At 39.7% G+C, this 18,371-nt stretch overlaps 1 non-coding gene across 1 annotated transcript; it reads right to left on the bottom strand.

Annotated features, from left to right (window-relative positions):
* Positions 1-360: 360 nt before the first annotated feature.
* On the bottom strand, positions 361-433 carry TRNAG-UCC (transfer RNA glycine (anticodon UCC)). Its single transcript has one exon. It is a non-coding gene; the product is annotated as a tRNA-Gly (tRNA).
* Positions 434-18,371: the final 17,938 nt, after the last annotated feature.

The following is an 18,371-nucleotide window of genomic DNA, read 5'->3' as shown; positions in this document are numbered from 1 at the left end:
AATGTAGCCCACACAAACACTGAAATATAACTCTGGGACAGCTGCATTGGACCCAAGGTTGGTTTCAGCTATCATTTAATCTTTGAATATAATAAATATCCAGCAGTAAAAAACCCTTGGAGAAACTAAGATTTTAATTGGCTTGGTTTAATCCCACATAGGCATTTGTGATCCTCAAAAGCCTGCAGCCGCAGCCGTGTGACCTAACCAAGATGGCAGCATGAACTTGCTTCTTCCCTGCCAAGTATTATTTTGTATATACTCTAAAAATCATCACTCCATCTAAAACCAACAGATTTACTATCTTTTTTTTCATTTGGTTTTGGCATTGGCCATGATGAGCGGCATGCAGGATCTTAGTTCCCTAGCTGGGAATCAAACCCATGCCCCCTGCAGGGGAAATGCAGTATCCTAACCACTGGACCACCAGGGAAGTCCCTGGGTTTGCTACCTTTTAACATTTGAATAAGGTTTTAAGAAGAAAAAAAGCCTTTGGTTTATTTGAACTAAACCTTAGGAAATCACCTCTGAGGCTCTGAAGAAATAAGAACTTATGCAAACATTAGTTTTGAAAACCTAAAAGATAGTCATACTTAATATTCAGTCCTCATTATTGCCAGTTGGACACATCACTCCCCCAGTCCCTAATTTCTCTTCTAATAGTTTCTTCTAGTCACCATTCACTGAGTCATTTTGAAAGTGTTAGGTCACCTGTTGTTGAAGGCTGATATTGTCCCAAAATAGAAATGTAGAAGCAGCCTAGGCCAAGAAAGGCCTTAGAGTGAAACATACATTAACAGGAGAAGATTCTGGAAAGTAGAGCAAAAAAAGGAAGAATCCTGTTTGATTAGAGAAAAGTTATCAAAAGATTCTTGGTGATTCTGAATATATTTTATGTTCACATTTAATCTGAAGAGAAGTATTTACCCACTAGCCATCTACTTTTGGGCATAGCCAGGCTTTAAAGCCACAGTTGGCAGTTTTCCCATTAGTAGATGTTATGGATTTACTGTGTGTCCCCCAAAATTTGTTGGGGGAATTACATTCCCCAAAGTATGTTGAAGTACTAACCCCCAGCACTTCAGAATGTGACCTCATTTGGAAATAGGGTAGTTGTAGAAGTAATCAGTGAAGAAATGAGGTCATAATGGAGTTGGGTGGGCCTCTAACCCGATATGACTGGTGTTCTTATACAAAGGGGAGAGGTGGGCACAGACATGCATACAGGGAAAATGCCATGTGAATATAAAGGTCATGTGAAGATGCATCCTGGGAATGTGTCTACAAGCCCAGGAAAACCACATTTTGCCAGCAAACCACAGAAGCTAGAGGAGAGGCATGGAACAGATTCTCCCCGAGAATCAACTCGGCCCAGATCATGATCTGGACACTTATAGCCTTTAGAACTATGAGATAATAAATTTCTGTTTAAGCCAGGGGTCCCCAACCTCTGGAATCTGATGCTTGATGAGCTGAGGTGAAACTGATAAAAGTGCACAGTCAATGTAATGCATTTGAATCATCCCCAAACCATCCCCCTCATCCCGGTCTATGGAAAAATTGTCTCCCGTGAAACTTGTCCCTGGTGCCTAAGCCATCCAATTTGTGGTGCTTTGTTGTGGCAGCCCTAGGAAACTACTACAGTGGCATCCGTATCAAATTCTCAGTCAGCATCTACACACCTGTAACAGTACCACTGTGGGTCACAGGGCCTCTCCCTAGGCCCATTCCTTCTGTAGACCACTCTGAAGGAAACTCTAGTCAGCTCTACATAGACTATTGTTCCTCTATATGATAACATTCAGTTCACGTTTTCATTCCTCTACTAAAGCAGCTATTTCCCAGCTTTATCAATTTTTCACTTCTGGTTTCCAAATTAAAGTTCTCTGGTAAGTATAAAATGATACATATGTTCTTTCTTTACTCCTCATTGAATTAAAATACACATTATCTATAAAAAGATGTTAGTTTCAAAATACAAATAACCATAATACTTACCAAATGTTTTTCTAAATCAGGATATGCACAATTACCTCTAATATATGATCTCAATTTGTTTCATTGTTTTTCTCTTGATGAACGCTTAATGTACAAGAACCCATCACATCTTTGTACTTGAGATTTGTTCCACTAAATCAAAAAAATCTTAAATGTGAATTATTCACATTCTTACTTAAAACAGAAGTTTAAGGTAATAAAAGAAACCTAATGAAAGTAAAATAGTCAACTTTGTAAGATAAAAGGATTTGGCAACTTTGACTATGATTTAATCCATAAGCCGTGAGTAAAGTGGGAAAGAATGTACACATAATATGACTATAACATAACTAATGTCTTCTGTATTGCGTGTGTGAAGTGTTTTAGTGACATCACTTATTCCACTGTGCAATCTAATAAGTAGTACTAGTATTTCCCCCATTTTATAAATGTAGAAACTGAGACACCAAGAAATTAAGTTAATAGCTCAGGGTCACAGAGCTAGTCATTGGTGGAGCAAGAGTGCTGCTTAAGCAGCCTGACTCCAGTCTCCACACTAACCCCTCTCTGATACAGCCTCTCAACATCCTGGCACATTTTGTTCTTCTGCATACTAGAAGTGGGACCAAAACAAACCATAGTCACTTAAAGACGCTGGGCATTCAAGAATTGGGGAAGTTGATTTTTAATGCTCTTAGAAACATTTGATGATCATCTTTTCTAACAGATCCGTCATCTTTTAAAATAGTTACAACAGTTGAGAGGTAGGAGTTACTTGCTTTTAAAGATGGAGAGCTCATAAGGAAGATTCTGTATGGACTTCTCATTAATAAGATCAGATACTGAGGAAATCTGTGACATGTGTAGGAAAGACTTCCTTTTCAAGGCAACTGACAAGCTTTTAGGCTAAAGTACTGATTGTACAAAAAGAGATGAACCCCTGTCCCAAAGTCCAGGGCAAAATTGTGAAGCCAGTGAAACCCAGGGTCTGTGTCATAATGCCTCTTGTTTTGTGCTCCTATCTTCAATAAAACAAATGTCAGGAGTTGAGAGAGAGACGGAGGGAGGGAGAGAGAGAGGTGAGGAGTCCTAGGGTGGGTTCCCCAGACGCAGAACCTGAGGCAGGGATTCTTGTTGATGTGGTTTTGGTGAGAGCACTCTGGGGAGAAGGGACATGAGAGAAGCAGGACAGAAAGGGTTCAGTGTGGTCTCAAATGGAGACCAGCTTTAGCCTGATGCCGTGGAAAGCTCTGGGGTACACATGGCACCATGCCAATAAGGCGTCAGCATTGTCACCCCTATTTTTTTTTTCCTAGGAGGTTGGGGGTGGGAGAAGCTACTGTTGGGCCAAGAGCAACTCTTTGGAGATGGAGTCCCCAACACTCACTGCAGCTGGAAGACTAGGGCACCGACCAGCAAAGGAGATCTGCGAGGGACACCAACAGCACCCACTAGGCTTGGAGAGGTTGTCCTACAACGAGCGTCTTTTCAGTGATCGTTTCCCCCAAGAATCCTCCCCCGACCCTCTGCTGTGGGTCTGAGAGAATGCCCCCCCTTTTTTTTTGGTCTGCTCTCATGCAGCACGACCACACTTTCATGCATTTTCCTTTGACTCTAGCAAGCAAACAGGTTTCTCATGCTAAAAGTATTGGACTTGTACAACTAATACCAAAACTGGAAGGAGGGCTAGCTGTCTCCCATATACCAAAGATACCCTTCTAGCCACTGACATGATAATCTGACTCCGTCTTTCCCTCTATATTTTGTTAGTCTGCTTTCTACAGTGGCCTGCCTCCACCTCTGTTATTTTTTTCCCTCCAACTTCTCTGTTGCTCTTTCTGACTCCATCTGAGGCTACCAGCACAGTCTATCATGGGCTTCCAGTTTCTAACATTGCCCAGGGTCGTCTTCAAAATGACAGGCCACAAAGATGGGGCTTTGGGCTAAGGATCTTTCAAACAGGGAAGCCATGCTTTGATCCGTTGTGTGTATTGGCCTTCTTCTTGAGCTATTGTTTGAAGATGGGGCTCAGTGACTTTACAGAGTTTCAAACACACTGGTGTCTACCACAGCTGCATCTACAGAATTTTATTTGAGGAAGCTGAGTCCTTCTATAGACCAAAGATTCTGATACTTGTGCCATGGATCCCTTTGCATCTAGTAAAGCCATTGGGTCCCTTCTCAGAAGGTTTTTAATGCAAAAAATAAAATACATAGTACTATAAATCTAACCAATTATATTGAAATACAGGTATAAAAATATTTAAAATCAATCTGTGGTACAATAATATTTGTGTTTGTTTATTAGTGCATTAAAAACTGAAGTCTAGAAGTAGTTCTGTTAACTCTCATAATTCCCAAGTGATGAGCGTAAATGATATGGCAACATGATAATGTCCTGGAAAATATCTGTTCCATTGGTGATAAAGTTACAGATCAATGCTTCATATCACTGTGGTTCACTGCCTATATTCATAATTGAAATAGATGCTAAATTTCAGTTAGAGGATAGTGAAAAGAAAAATATAAGTCCTTAAGCCCCCTGAATGAACTCCAGGTTAAGAAGCCCTGGTGAAGATAGAGTTTAGAACATAGGTATCATGCCATTCTTCAGTTCAGTTCAGTCACTCAGTCATGTCCGACTCTTTGCGACCTCATGGACTGCAGCACGCCAGGCTTCCCTGTCCATTAACATCTCCCAGAGCTTGCTCAAACTCATGTCCATCGAGTCGGTCATGCTATCCAACCATCTCATCCTCTGTCATCCCCTTCTCCCGCCTTCAGTCTTTCCCAGCATCAGGGTCTTTTTCAGGAGTCAGTTCTTTGCATCAGGTGGCCAGAGTATGGAGTTTCAGCTTCAGCATCAGTCCTTCCAATGAATATTCAGGACTGATTTCCTCTAGGATGGACTGGTTGGATCTCCTTGCAGTCCAAGGGACTCTCAAGAGTCTTCTCCAACACCACAGTTCAAAGCATCAATTCTTCAGCGCTCAACTTTCTTTATAGTCCAACTCTCAATCCATATATGACTACTGGAAAAAATATAGCTTTGACTAGACAGACCTTTGTTGGCAAAGTAATGTCTCTGCTTTTTAATATACTGTCTAGGTTGGTCATAACTTTTCTTCCAAGGAGCAAGCGTCTTTTAATTTCATGGCTGCAGTCACCATCTGCATCGATTTTGGAGCCCAAGAAAATAAAGTATCTCACTGCTTCCACTATTTCCCCATCTATTTGCCATGAAGTGGTGAGACTGGACACCATGATCTTAATTTTCTGAATGTTGAGTTTTAAGTTTGCCATTCTTACAAGCTGTTAAATAACTCATACAAACACGTACACACACAACAAAAATGACACATTTGTGCCACATTCTTTGAAGTTGAATGCCATGACTTGGTGCCCAGGAAGCCCCAGTGGCCCCTGCTTCTTTCTGGGTCCAAGATCATCTATCTCACAGTTCTTGGGAACAGGGTCAAACACTAGACAGATGCCCAGAATCTCCTTGAAAAGTAAAAAGAAAGCATTTTAGGGAACATTTACACCCAAGCTCCCCACAAATTTGTAATATGAAAGTTCAGCAGTAGAAAATCACTTGCCCAACACAGTGTGAGCTATGTGGTTTACAAGATGTTAATTGCAGTTGGCACTTCTGAGGCTGGTGTGAGATGTGTCGGCCTTCATCTCCCAAGTTGTTTCTGACCTACTTTCTTCCTGACCACCCCACTAGAAAAAAGAAGGAGGAAAAAACTGAATTTGATCTAAGTGTTTTCTGAGGACTTTTAATTAAAATATTTTGATGGATAATGTGCTTTCATAAAAATTTTAATGGAAGTTGTCTTTAGAGCTCATATTTTATGTCAGCGGGCAGTTATGACCTAGATTGAACAAAATTTAGGCCTGACTCATTTTTCTATTAATATAGTGATAATCCCCCATGAATATTCATATTTTCTCCATTCTTAATGTTTTTATGTATCTCCCTTAGATGAAACAGCTTAAAATTTCAATTTTATCATACAGGAAATAAGCACAGTAGATTCCAAACAGGTAATATAAACTCTGGGGTGGTAAAAAAAAATCCATCTGCAATGCAGGAGACGTGGGTTCAATCCCTGGGTTGGTAAGATCCCCTGAAGGAGGAAATGGCAACCCACTCCAGTATTCTTGCCTGGGAAATTCTGTGGACAGAGGAGCCTGGAGGGCTACAGTCCATAGGGTTACAAAAGAGTCAGACACAACTTAGTGACTAAACAACATAAATGTAAATTTTACCAAACTTGGGTCAGTTGATTTCACTGATTTTTGTGTAAACGCATTTTAATCCTCAAGTGAAACTCCAGTCAGATGAGTCCCAATCCTTGAAGACCATTTTATACATCAAATTCTTTCTTCCCACTCCATAAGGTCTCTCTTCCTCCAGCAAAAGCATTTTTATTCCACCCTTTACTGCTCAAATGTTCTAAATTTCAATCTATTTGTTTAACAAATATTTTACTAAGATGTTTTCTATAATGGGCAGTGAACTAGACCTGGGGCTGCAATAATAAACAAGATGTGTTCTGATCCCTGAGGGCCTCATAGTGAGGAAGACAGATAAGGCTAACCAGACTGGTGGTACAATAGGGGCAGGAACTGAGAGCAGTAGAGGGACTGAGGAGCTTATCATCCATCTGTTTAAGAGATTAAGATGAAACTTCAAAGAGATAAATGATGTTTTTTAATTGGGTCCTGAAAGATGAGTAGGAGTTTTACAAGTGGAGAAGCCTGGAAGAAAATTCTCTAGGTTTTAGTTATAGAATTTTCAGAAAGCAAAATTAATTAAAAATTTGAAAAGTAAACCTAAATATTAATCCAAAAACTGGATGAGAAGATGAAATACATCCTTGAGGCTTTCTTATATCCAGAAGTTTGTAGCCCCCACTCCCTTACCCCTATTTTGCCCGTCCCCCCTCCACATTGGTAACCACTAGTTTGTTCTCTGTATCTGTGGGCCTGTTTCTTTTTTGTTATATTAACTAGTCTGTTGTATTTTTAGATTCCACGTATAAGTGATATCATCAGTATTTGTCTTTCTCTCTCTGACTTATTTCCTTTGGCATAATACAACAAGTCCATTCATATTGTTGCAAATGGCAAAATTTCATTCATTTTTATGGCTGAGTAGTATTTAACTGTGTGTGTATATGATATATACACACACATATATATATATCATATATGATATATATATCATATATGTATGCAACATATATATCATGTACCATATCACATCTTCTTATGCATTCATCTGTTGATGGATACTTAAGTTGCCTTCATATTTTGGCAATTATAAATAATGCTGCTATGAGCATTGGTGTTTATGCATCTTTTTGAGTTACTGTTTTTGCTTTTTCTCAGATATATACCCAGGAGTGGAATTGCTGGATCTCGTGGTAGTTCTATTTTTAGTTTTTTAAGAAACCACCACACTGTTTTCCACAGTAACTGCACCAGTTTACATTCCCACCAACAGTGTAGGTGTGCGTGTGTGCTAAGCCGCTTCAGTTGTGCCCAACTCTGAATGACCCTATGGACTGAAGCCCTCCGGGCTCCTCTGTCCATGGGATTCTCCAGGCAAGAGTACTGGAGTGGGTTGCCATACCCTCCTTCAGGGGATCTTCCCGACCTAGGGATCGAACCCGCATTGCTTATGTCACCTGCCCTGACAGTCGGGCTCTTTACCACTAGTGCCACCTGGGGTTCCCTTTTCTCCACATCCTCGTCAGCATTTATTTGTGTTGTTTTTGATGATAGCCATTCTGACAGGTGTGAGGTGACGTCTCCTTGTGGTTTTGACGCATTTCCCTGATGATTAGCAATGTTGAGCATCTTTTCATGTGTCTGTTGGCCATCTGTATTTCCTCTTTGAAAAAAATGCCTATTCAGCTCTTCTGCCCATTTTTAAATCAAGTTTTTTTTGTTTTTTTTTTTTTTGGTGTTGAGCTATATGAGCTGTTTGTATATGTTGGATATTAACCTCTCATCGGTCATATCATCTGGATCTGCATAACTCCAGAAGGCTTTGGCATTACACTGGGTTTTTCTTTTAAATGTGTAAGTATGCTGAGGCTGGCCTTGGGATAGTCTAGTTTTGGGGGAAAAACACAATTTTTATAAGCATTTGATCTACAGGATTTGCAAGAGAAATGAACAGAACCAGTGTGCCAAAGAGAGCATATGGCTAACTCTGGGGATTCCGATTACCTCACTGGAGACAAATCCAATAGACCACATGATGTTTATCATGATCTCTATTGTCCTGATTAGGAGTGGGAATTAATTTCCTCTTTGACTTTGGACACACTTTTAGGGAAAATAATGACATAGGTCAATGTTTGTTAAGGACAGGGTTGGCAGAGAGACTCAGGATGGAAATAGATTGAGGATCAGTTCCAACAGTCATCACTGAATGAGCCAAGGGTTCTTACTTTAATGAATAGAGTAGAAATAAACATTTCAACAAAGACACATCCCCCAAATTTCATGTCCTCGAAGAGTAGGATGAAAATTAGTGGCACATATAATATATTAACAATCCCACCCCCACAAAGAAATCCACCACAAATTTAGAACCATAAGAAAAATCAAGCTAACTTTTGTTCTTTGGTTATTCTTCATTTGTGTTATTAGATTACCATTCTAAAAATAGTTGGTGAACAACACTGTATGGTGTAATGAAAAGAAGTGGACTTTGAAGTCAAACACACCTGGATATGAATCTCAGGTTATAGGGGTGTTCCCTGCTGCCTACTTCATTAGGTGGGACACAAGGATTAAGTGAGAAATAGAATTACAGCGCATGTGCCTGGTACCTAGAAATGGCTCAGTCAAATTAACCAGCAGTCACAATAGTAGCAGTAGTAATTGTAGTATTAATATTATTTAATAACCTTTCTGAATGTCACTTTCTTCATTAGTAAAGAGAGAGAAATAATACCCACCTTGTAAGTGTTTTGAGAATAAATTTGCAAATGAAATAACTTGTTTAAAATACCTAAGCCCGTGTCTGGCTCAATGGAGGTATTCAATTAATATAGTTGCTATTAAAAAAAAATATATATATATATATAGTTGCTATTATTAGTGTTATTGTTTGCCCAGTACCCTATGACTTCCCCTCACTGATCCCTGTTCCCACTCACTGGACATGTCCTTAAAATCATATCCACTGCTCCAGTGGACCATAGTTATCGCTCTGCCCTGGGTCACGTGACATGCGATTAGCAATGTTTATCATTGGATAGGAACATTGACTTGGTTTGGTCCTTACTGTAAGTTCTCTCTCCCTGACTTTTTTTTTAATATTTATTTATTTGGCTGCACTAGATTTAGCTGCAACACAGGCTCTTTAGCTGTGGCATACAGGATCTAGTTCCCTGACCAGGGATCAAACCCCGGGCCCTCAGCATTGGGAGTGCTGAATCTTAGCCATTGGACCACCAGGGAAGTCCCTGCACCAGGTCTTAGTTGCAGCACGTGAGATCTTTGATCTTTAGTTTTGGCATCTGAACTCTTAGTTGCAGGATGTGGGATTTAGTTCCCTGACCAGGGATCAAACCTGGGCCCCCTGCATTGGGAATGTGGGGCCTTAGCCACTGTGCAACCCCATAGACAGCAGCCCACCAGGCTCCCCCATCCCTGGGATTCTCCAGGAAAGAACACTGGAGTGGGTTGCCATTTCCTCCTCCAATGCATGAAAGTGAAAAAAGTGAAGTCGCTCAGTCGTGTCCAGCTCATAGCTACCTCATGGACTGCAGCCTGCTAGGCTCCTCTGCCCATGGGGTTTTCCAGGCAAGAGCACTGGAGTGGGGTGCCATTGCCTTCTCCACTTAGCCACTGGACCACCAGGGAAGTCCCTTTCCCTGTTTCCTATGGCACTCTTTCCCCCACTGGCACTCTTTCACCGTTACCAACCTCTTTTAGTTCACTGTTTAAATACAAGTATTTTTATCTGAGGAAAGGAAGCAGAATCATTGCCTAAGACAAAGTCCTCCAGGCAGTTGCATTAGGAGATCATGATGTGGTGAAATCTCTGTTCTAAACAAGCTGTTCAACCTTTTGCTTGGACAATGGAAGGAGCAGCACAAGGGCACGTGAAATGGGGGTGAACCTAAATCTTGGTCCTGAAAAACACAGGTTGTGCCAAGTGATACCAGGTGGATGGTGAAAAACAGAGACTGCTTCTTATTTTGGAGCTTATTTATCAACCCCAAGTAATCTCCAATTTGTTGAAGGGGACCTTTAATCTCTGAAGTAGAACAAAACCCAGCTTTGATTAAAAGCCTTTATTGTGAATTTATGAAGCATCTAAATTTACAAAGTAAATTTCCTGAGAAAGTAAATTGTGCCGAGAAATCTGGCTCATGATAACACATCCAAGCGCATCCAAAATCATTTCCTGTTCCACTCAGGTTGCTAAAGTTACTTTTCCATTTACCTTAAATTTCCTCTTGCTTTATGTTGTTTCAAATAAGTAATAAATGTAGAAGAAACAAAACTTTTAAAAATTAATTATTAAATCCTATAGGACTAACACTCCCATGTTTCATTTTCTGTCTTGTGTCCCAGTGAAGCACAACTATGAAATGATATATACAGCATGATTCAATCAACCCACTTAAAACAATTTTATATTTATCTTTTTGTGAATGGTAAACTAAGTCATGTTTCTTGTAGAATGTAAAAGTTGCCAAAGATGAAAGAAAAATCACTCATAGCCCCAATAGAGAAATAAATACTATTAGCATGCTGGTGAAGTTTGCTCCTTTACGTCTATGCATTTGATGTTGTATTAATCAGAATCATAGTATACATACATATTGTTTTGTGATCACATTTTAAAGTCATTCAATGCCTTTTTCAACATGAGCTTTACTGGCTGCATAGTATTCCATCAAATGGCTCATTTAGTAGTCAATCTCATTTGGTTAGCCATTTGGTTATTTCTAGATATTTGTGCTATTTTAACACTTCAGATGGGAATTCCCTGGCATTCCAGTGGTTAGGAGTCTGTGCCTTCACTGAGGTAAGTCAAGTGGTGCAGCCAAAAAAAAACATTTTGGGAAACATTGTTGTACATATATTTGGGCATGGCTATTTATTTATTTCTCTAGGGTAAATTCCTAATAGGGGAGTTTCTGTGAAAATGGTATGTTTACTTTTTAAAGGATTGTTTTAAAGGTGCATTTTTTACTTTGTAGAACCTACCACAAGTATAACTAAATGACCATTCTTAGAATTATTTTTCAAATGACTGACTTCTCAAATAGTTCTAACAGTTTGGCCTCCAATCTATATCTCTCTGTCTTTCACACTTGAAAGAACTATGAAAATCTTTTTATCAAGAACATGTGTCTTTTTACTTTGGGCAGTACAGTAGCTATAACCATATGCCATGAATCAAAGTGTTCAGTAAAGTCCTGTATATGTGCACACCTAACACAGATGTTCCCTATAGCCCATAACTTCTACAAGGGCAGGCATCTCCCATCTGCTTACCTCTGTGTCTGTAGACACAGCATAGCATCTGGCACATAGAAGAAGCTCAAAATTTACTTCGGTTTTTTTGTTTGTTATTGTTATTTTTGATTGGAATATAATTGGTTTACAATGTTGTGTTAGTTTGTAGAGGTCCAAGAGGGAAGGGATATATGCATACATATAAAAATTACTTCTTGAATAAATGAATGAAGGATACCTGGTAAGGATTACATCAATTTGCATTCCCACCAATAATAAAAACAGCTCTCATAACATGCCAGTTAACCTTTAGGCAAAAATTCTATATATTCCATAAATGCTCAGTGGTTTAATAAAATATATTTTAATAGCTTAAGTAGACAAAACTATCTAAAGGAGTCATTCTCACCAACGTTAAAAGCATATGATGTTAATTTACCTACTTTATATGTAAATGACCACTAGAAATTTGAAGTAAGCCATTTATGTAATTTTAAATTTCTTAGTAGCCACCTTAAATAGAAAGAACTGGGTGAAATTAATTTTAATATATTTATTTAATCTAGTAAATACTTTTACTTTCAACATATAGTAAATATTAAAAAGAATTATAATTTTACACTCTGTTTTTCATAATAATTCTTCAAAATCCAGTGTGTTTTGCATTTAGAGCACCTCACAATTCAGACACTCAGTTTTCATCAGAAATACTTGACCTGTGTTTAGATTTCATAACATTTACAGCTGGTCCATACTCAAAGGTGTTCCTTTGAGTTTGTGTGAGGTGGGAATACTCACACACAAATTGTTCCAAATATCCTACAAAGTTTACCAATAACTGAATCAATTGTAAGTTTTTAAATTTGAATTCAAATAAAATTCAGTTCCTCACTGGCACTAGTCATAATTCAAATGCTCAGTAGGCTCACATGGCTCATGGTTGCTGTATTGGATAGTATTGCAGAGACCAGCTCTTTAAGTATCTTTCGTATGGCCTATTTAATAAGTACTTGCATAAATTAGACCTTATTACCCCTATTTTCAGATGAGGACATGGAGGTTCTGAGAAGTTAGCACTTCCAGAAGATAACGCAGTTTGGAATTAGTTAAGACTCAAATCTAGGCATTTAGACCCCAGAGGCTAAATCCGTCTCCCTATCCTGTTAGCTGAAAAAAAAAAAGCAAAATGGAACATCTGTGTTAGGTGTGCAAATATCTGGAAGTTTCCTAGACGCTTTGCTTCCATGACATATGGTTATGGCTACCATGTTGGCCAAGTTAAAAACATAAGCACATGATTTTGACAAAAGATTCTTGCACTTCTTTCAGGTGTAAAAGACAGTGAGAGAGACATCGTTTGGAAACCAAAATGTTGGAATTTGAGGACATTTCAGTAGTTTATAGTAGTAGTTTCTAAATTCTTTTAAGCAACAGAACACTTTTGTCCCTGAGATCTTGGATAGAACCCCAATATATAAAATCAATGAAAGCGAGGTATCTCTATTAAATCATAGATGAGGGAGCTCCCACTCCATATCCCCCTCTGCTATGCCCTCGCCTTGCCTAGAAGTCCTTGAGATAATGCCCAAAGCCCCACAACCCCACCTTCTAAGTAAAGCTAAAAAACCCCTGAACATTATATGTAAAATAAACACAAGAAGACTCAGAAAGGTAGAGAGAAGTCAGGAAAGGTAGAGAGAAGTCAGGAAAGCTAGAGAGTTTGGACCCTGAAGAAAAACATGGTGGCGAGTTCTTGGTTTTTCAGCCTTTTGATTTTGCCTCAAATATCCCAGTCCAGGTACTGAAGAATCTGGCAAACTGGAAACACCAACGGCCACAGACCCAAAAAAGCGCCACCCCCCAAAAAACCTGCCCTCTTTAGCCAAAAGACCATAAAAGAGACAGCCTAGAAAGACTGAAAACTTCAACAATGGCCATTTGTCTCCAGGTAAACTCCATAGAAAGACTGCAGCTACCACCACCATCTTCATCAGCAAAGGAGAGTATGGGAAACCCATATTTGCACACTGTCCAGGCTGTCACAAGGCACTGAAAGCTCTCCAAAAGGGTGTCATCAGGGGTGACCAAGTAAGGAGCTGGGACCTTCGTCTCTTCCAGGCTGAAGATGGTTCAGCCACCTGCTGGCGTCAGCAGGGACCACGTGGGAATTCTGGACTTCCATTTCCACCTGGAAGGAAGGAGGAACCCCTCCCCTCTCCCCCCTCCCCCTGGAGTGATGTCAGAGGCGGCCTAGCAGGGGGTCCAGACTTCCGCCACCATTCAGTGGCAACAAGGCCTCCCACCCATGTTGTCAATGGAAACTTTGTGGGGAGCAATAAAGAGGCACCCCTGTTCCTCTAAGCCAGGGTAGTTCACAGAGGCCCAATAAGAAAGGAACCTGAAGTCTCACCTCAACCCTGCAGTAATGAGAAGCCCTCCTTGCCCAGGTGTCAATGGAGGCCAGCGGAGAACCTGAATTTCTACCCATGCCTAGCAGTAAGAAGGCAGTACACATACCCCTCCTCCCTGCTAGAGTGAGCTCAAAAGAGGTCAGCTAAAACAGAAGCCTTAAATAAGATCCAGTATCTCATAACATAATATCAAATATGTCCGGGTTTCAACCAAATATCATGTCACACCAAGAACTGGAAAAGCTCAACTTGAATGAGAAAAGACAATAACAGACACCATCACTGGGATGATGCAGATGTTAGAATTATCTGTCAAGGATTTTAAAGTAGCCATCATAAAAATGCTTCGGTGGGCAATGATGAACACACTCAAAACAAATGAAAAATCAGAAAGTCTCAGCAAAATAATATAAGGTATAAAGAATCTAATGGAAATTTTACAAGTGAAAATACAATAGGCAAAATTAAAAATTAAATGAATGAGCTCAACTGCAGAATGCAGAGGATGGACAAGAAAACTGGTGAACTGGAAGACAGAACAATAAAGATTACCCAATCTCAACAACAGAGTAGACTGAAAAAAAAAAAAAAGAACAGAACCTCAGAGACCTGTGGGACTGTAACAAATAATCTAATGTCTGTGTCATCAGAGTCCCAAAATGAGAGGAGAAAGAGGGTCAGGCCTAAAAAGTATTTGAAGAAATAATGGCTAAAATGTTTCCAAATTTGGCAAGTGACACAAAAAGATTCAAGAAGCTGAGCAGACCCCAAATGGGATAAACCTAAGCGATTTCACACAAAGATACATCATCATTGGGAATCCCCTGGTGGCCTAGTAGTTAGGACTCCTTGCTTTCACTGCTGAGGGCCTGGGTTTGATATCTGGTTGGGGACCTAAGATCCCACATGCTGCCCAGGATGACCAAGAAAAAAAAAAAAAAGAACAGTAAAAGATAATCGTCGTCAAACTCCTGAAAAGACAAAGGACAAATCTTGAAAGCAGTGAGAGAGAAATGACACATTACCTATAAGGGAAAACAATTCAAATGACAGCAGATTTCTCTTAAGGAACTAAGGAGATTGGAAGGATGTGGCTAAAATTTCTGAAGTAATAAAGAAAAGAACAGAACCGCCAACCAGAATTTTACATCCAGTAAAAATAACCTTTAAGAATAAAAAATGTAACAAAGATATTCTCAGATGAAGGAAAATATAAGGGCATCTGTCACTAGCAGACCTATGCTAAAATAACACCTAAAGGAAATTCTCTAAACAGAAAGGAAATGCTAAAAGAAGAAAATCTTGGAACATCAGAGAGGAAGAAAGAAGAATGGAGAGAATCAAAACATGGATAAGTCCAACAGACTTTCCTTCTTGAGTTTTCTAAATTATGTTTGACAGTTGAAGCAAAAATTATACTACCACCGGAAAGAGTTCTCAATGTATGTATAGGAAATATTTAAGACAATTATATTATCCATGGGAGAGGGTAAAGGAACATAAAAGGAAGTTGGATTTGTACCCTTCACTCAGACTTGTAAGATGCTCAAACGAGTAGACAGTGACGAGTTATGTACATGTAATATAGTAACAAGCAACCATTTATTCAGAGAGAGAGACTTCGAAACAATAAATCAAATAAACAGAAACTAATCATGAAAACACAAATACATAAAAATGGAATTCTAAACAATGTTCAAGTAGGAAGACAGGAGAAGAAAAAAACAGTACAAACAGAAAACAAAGAAAAAAGTGACAACTTCTTTCAAGAATGTAGAGTAGAGACTTCTTCCCTAGTGGTCCATTGACTGGGGCACTGAGCTCCCAATGCAGGGGGCCCGGGTTCCATCCCTGGTCAGGGAAGTAGGTCCCACATGCCGGAACAAAGATCCCACCACAACTAGGACCCAGCCCAGCATAAAAAATTAATAAGTAAATAAAAGGAATTTAAAAGAAAAGAATGTAGAGTAACTGGATCTCTCTCTTACATTTTTGGTGGGAATGTAAAATGGTACAGCCACCCTGAAAAATAGTTTCACAGTTTCTTAAAAAACTAAACATATACTTACCTTATGACCCAGCAGTCTTACTCCTGGGCATGTATCATAGAACAATGAAAACTTATTACCACACAAAAATCTATGTAACTGTATTAGTAATAGTCCCAAACTGGAATCAACCAAGATGTTCTATTATAAGTGAATGATTAAACAAACCGTGCTACATCCATACCATGGAATCCCACTCAGCAATAAAAAGGAACTATTGATATTACACAGCAATTTGGATGCATCTCAAGGACACCACACTGAGTGAAAAGCACAATCTCAAAAGGCCACAGACTATATGATTACATGTATGTAACATTCTCAATATGATAGAAGTATAGAGACAGAGCTAATTAGTGATAACGAAAGGTTAGGGCTAGTTAGGATAGAACTTGAAAGGAATAGCATGAGGGAAATCTTTGTGGTGATGGAACATTTCTGTATCTTGATTGTGGTTCCTTCAATCAATCATTATTTCAAAATAAAGCTTTTTTGAATGGTCAGACTGAACTGTATCGAATGTGAGTAAGAAGGTTAGAGTAACTGGAACTTTCATTCACTGCCGACAGGAGTATAAACTAATAGAATCACTTTGGAAAACACTTTGGCCATACCTACTGAATCTAAATGTGTACGTATGTGTGTGTATAGCCAAAAGGTATACACACATACCCACACACCCCTTTCGATTTAGCAACTCCATTCTTTGTCATATACTCAAGTGAAATGAGAACAGATGTCCACCAAAAGACCCGTAAAAGAATGTTCATGGTGCTTTTATTCATAATATTCAAAACCTAGAAACAACTCGAATATCCATGGCCATTAAAGTAGATGAGTAGATTGAGGTGTATTCATACAGTGGAAACGAGACAACCAGGGAAAGAACTGAAGACTGCTTCACACAACCACACAGAGGAACCACAGACATTCTGCTGAGCAAAAGAAGCCGGACACAAAGGAACACACACATATTGTATGATTCTGTTTGTGTAAAAGGCGAGAACTGACAAAAGCAACCAATAGAGGTGATAGAGGTCAGAATACTGGTGATCTCAGAAGAGGAGTGTGGTTACTGACTGGGAAAGGGCACGAAGGCGTCTTCTAGGGCTCGAGATGTGCTCTGTATCTTACTCTGGGTGGTGTCTCTGGGCACATATACCTATGCAAAAACTCATCAGGCTGTACACATAAGATTAGAGCACTTTACCATATGTAGGGAAAACTTCAATAAAAAGTTAAAAAAAAAAAAAAAAGACAAACCAAACTGGTACTGGGAGATTGCTGTGCACTGTCTGGGCGCGGTGTGTGAGGGACACAGGTACTCCTTCTTGCCTGTTGCAGCCTCTGGCATGGAACGCCCTTCTCACCTCTGCCACTTCTCTTGGTGGCAGCATTTCAGCTCCAAATCTGGAGTCCCTGGCTCTTCAGTCCAGGCCATGGTTATGTTATACTCTACGTTTACTCACCTCAGTTAAGGAAGTGATGGAAACTTGGGTGAATATCTGTTTACAAATATTCGCAGGGAATAATGCAGCAGAGTGCTTAGGTGTGGGCTGTGAAACCAGATTACATTGCCTGGATTTGAACCTCTGCTCTGTCACTTATTCAGCCTACTTGGGGCAAGACCTTCAGCTCTGTGGCTCTTCAGTTTCCTCCCCACAGGGTTATGATATCCAGTAAAGTCTAAACTAAAGTTAGGTAAGATAGAGACTTTCCTGGTGGTCCAGTGGCTAGGACTCTGCACTCCCAGTGCAGAGGTCCCAAGTTCGATCCCTAGGCAGGGAACTAGATCCCACATTGCCCCAACTAAGAGTTCACATGCCACAACTAAACATCCCACATGCCGCAACTGAGACCTGGTGCAGCCAAATAAATAAAGTTACTTATTTACGCAAGATAATATGCCAGTGTCTGATACTTAGGAGCGAGAAGCAAATCTGATTCATTCCTGGGCCCTAAGTACTTACTATAGTGCTTGCCACACAGCAAATGATGGAAGAGTCTAATGGTTTAAAAAAGGGTTTCTGGAGCCACAGAGACTCAGGTGTTCAAAACCCAGCTCTCCTTCTTACCAGCTGTGTGGCTTTAGGCACACAACTTCACCTCTCTGATGTCAGTTCCCTTGTTTATACGATGAGAGAATTAAATGTCGATTCATAGATTTAGCACCATGCTGATGCATAGTAGAAACTCAGAAGTGTTTGCCTAAAGATAAGTATCTGCGTGGTGGACTTGAGCTGCAAAGGGGTTGCAGTTGAATCTACAAAGTGAACAATTGTACTTCTCTGAGTAATCTGAGCCTAAAGGTTCCATGGAACTTAGGAGGAAATATTTGCCCCCAGAGTGTCCATTATGGCTGAAACTTATAATGTACTCTTGGGGGAAGGTAAACTTCTTTTACTTCAGACTCCACCTTTGAAGGAAGAGATGT

Source organism: Budorcas taxicolor, chromosome X (genome assembly GCF_023091745.1).
Source record: "Budorcas taxicolor isolate Tak-1 chromosome X, Takin1.1, whole genome shotgun sequence".
NCBI lineage: Eukaryota > Metazoa > Chordata > Mammalia > Artiodactyla > Bovidae > Budorcas > Budorcas taxicolor.
This window is presented reverse-complemented; position numbering and strand designations above follow the sequence as displayed.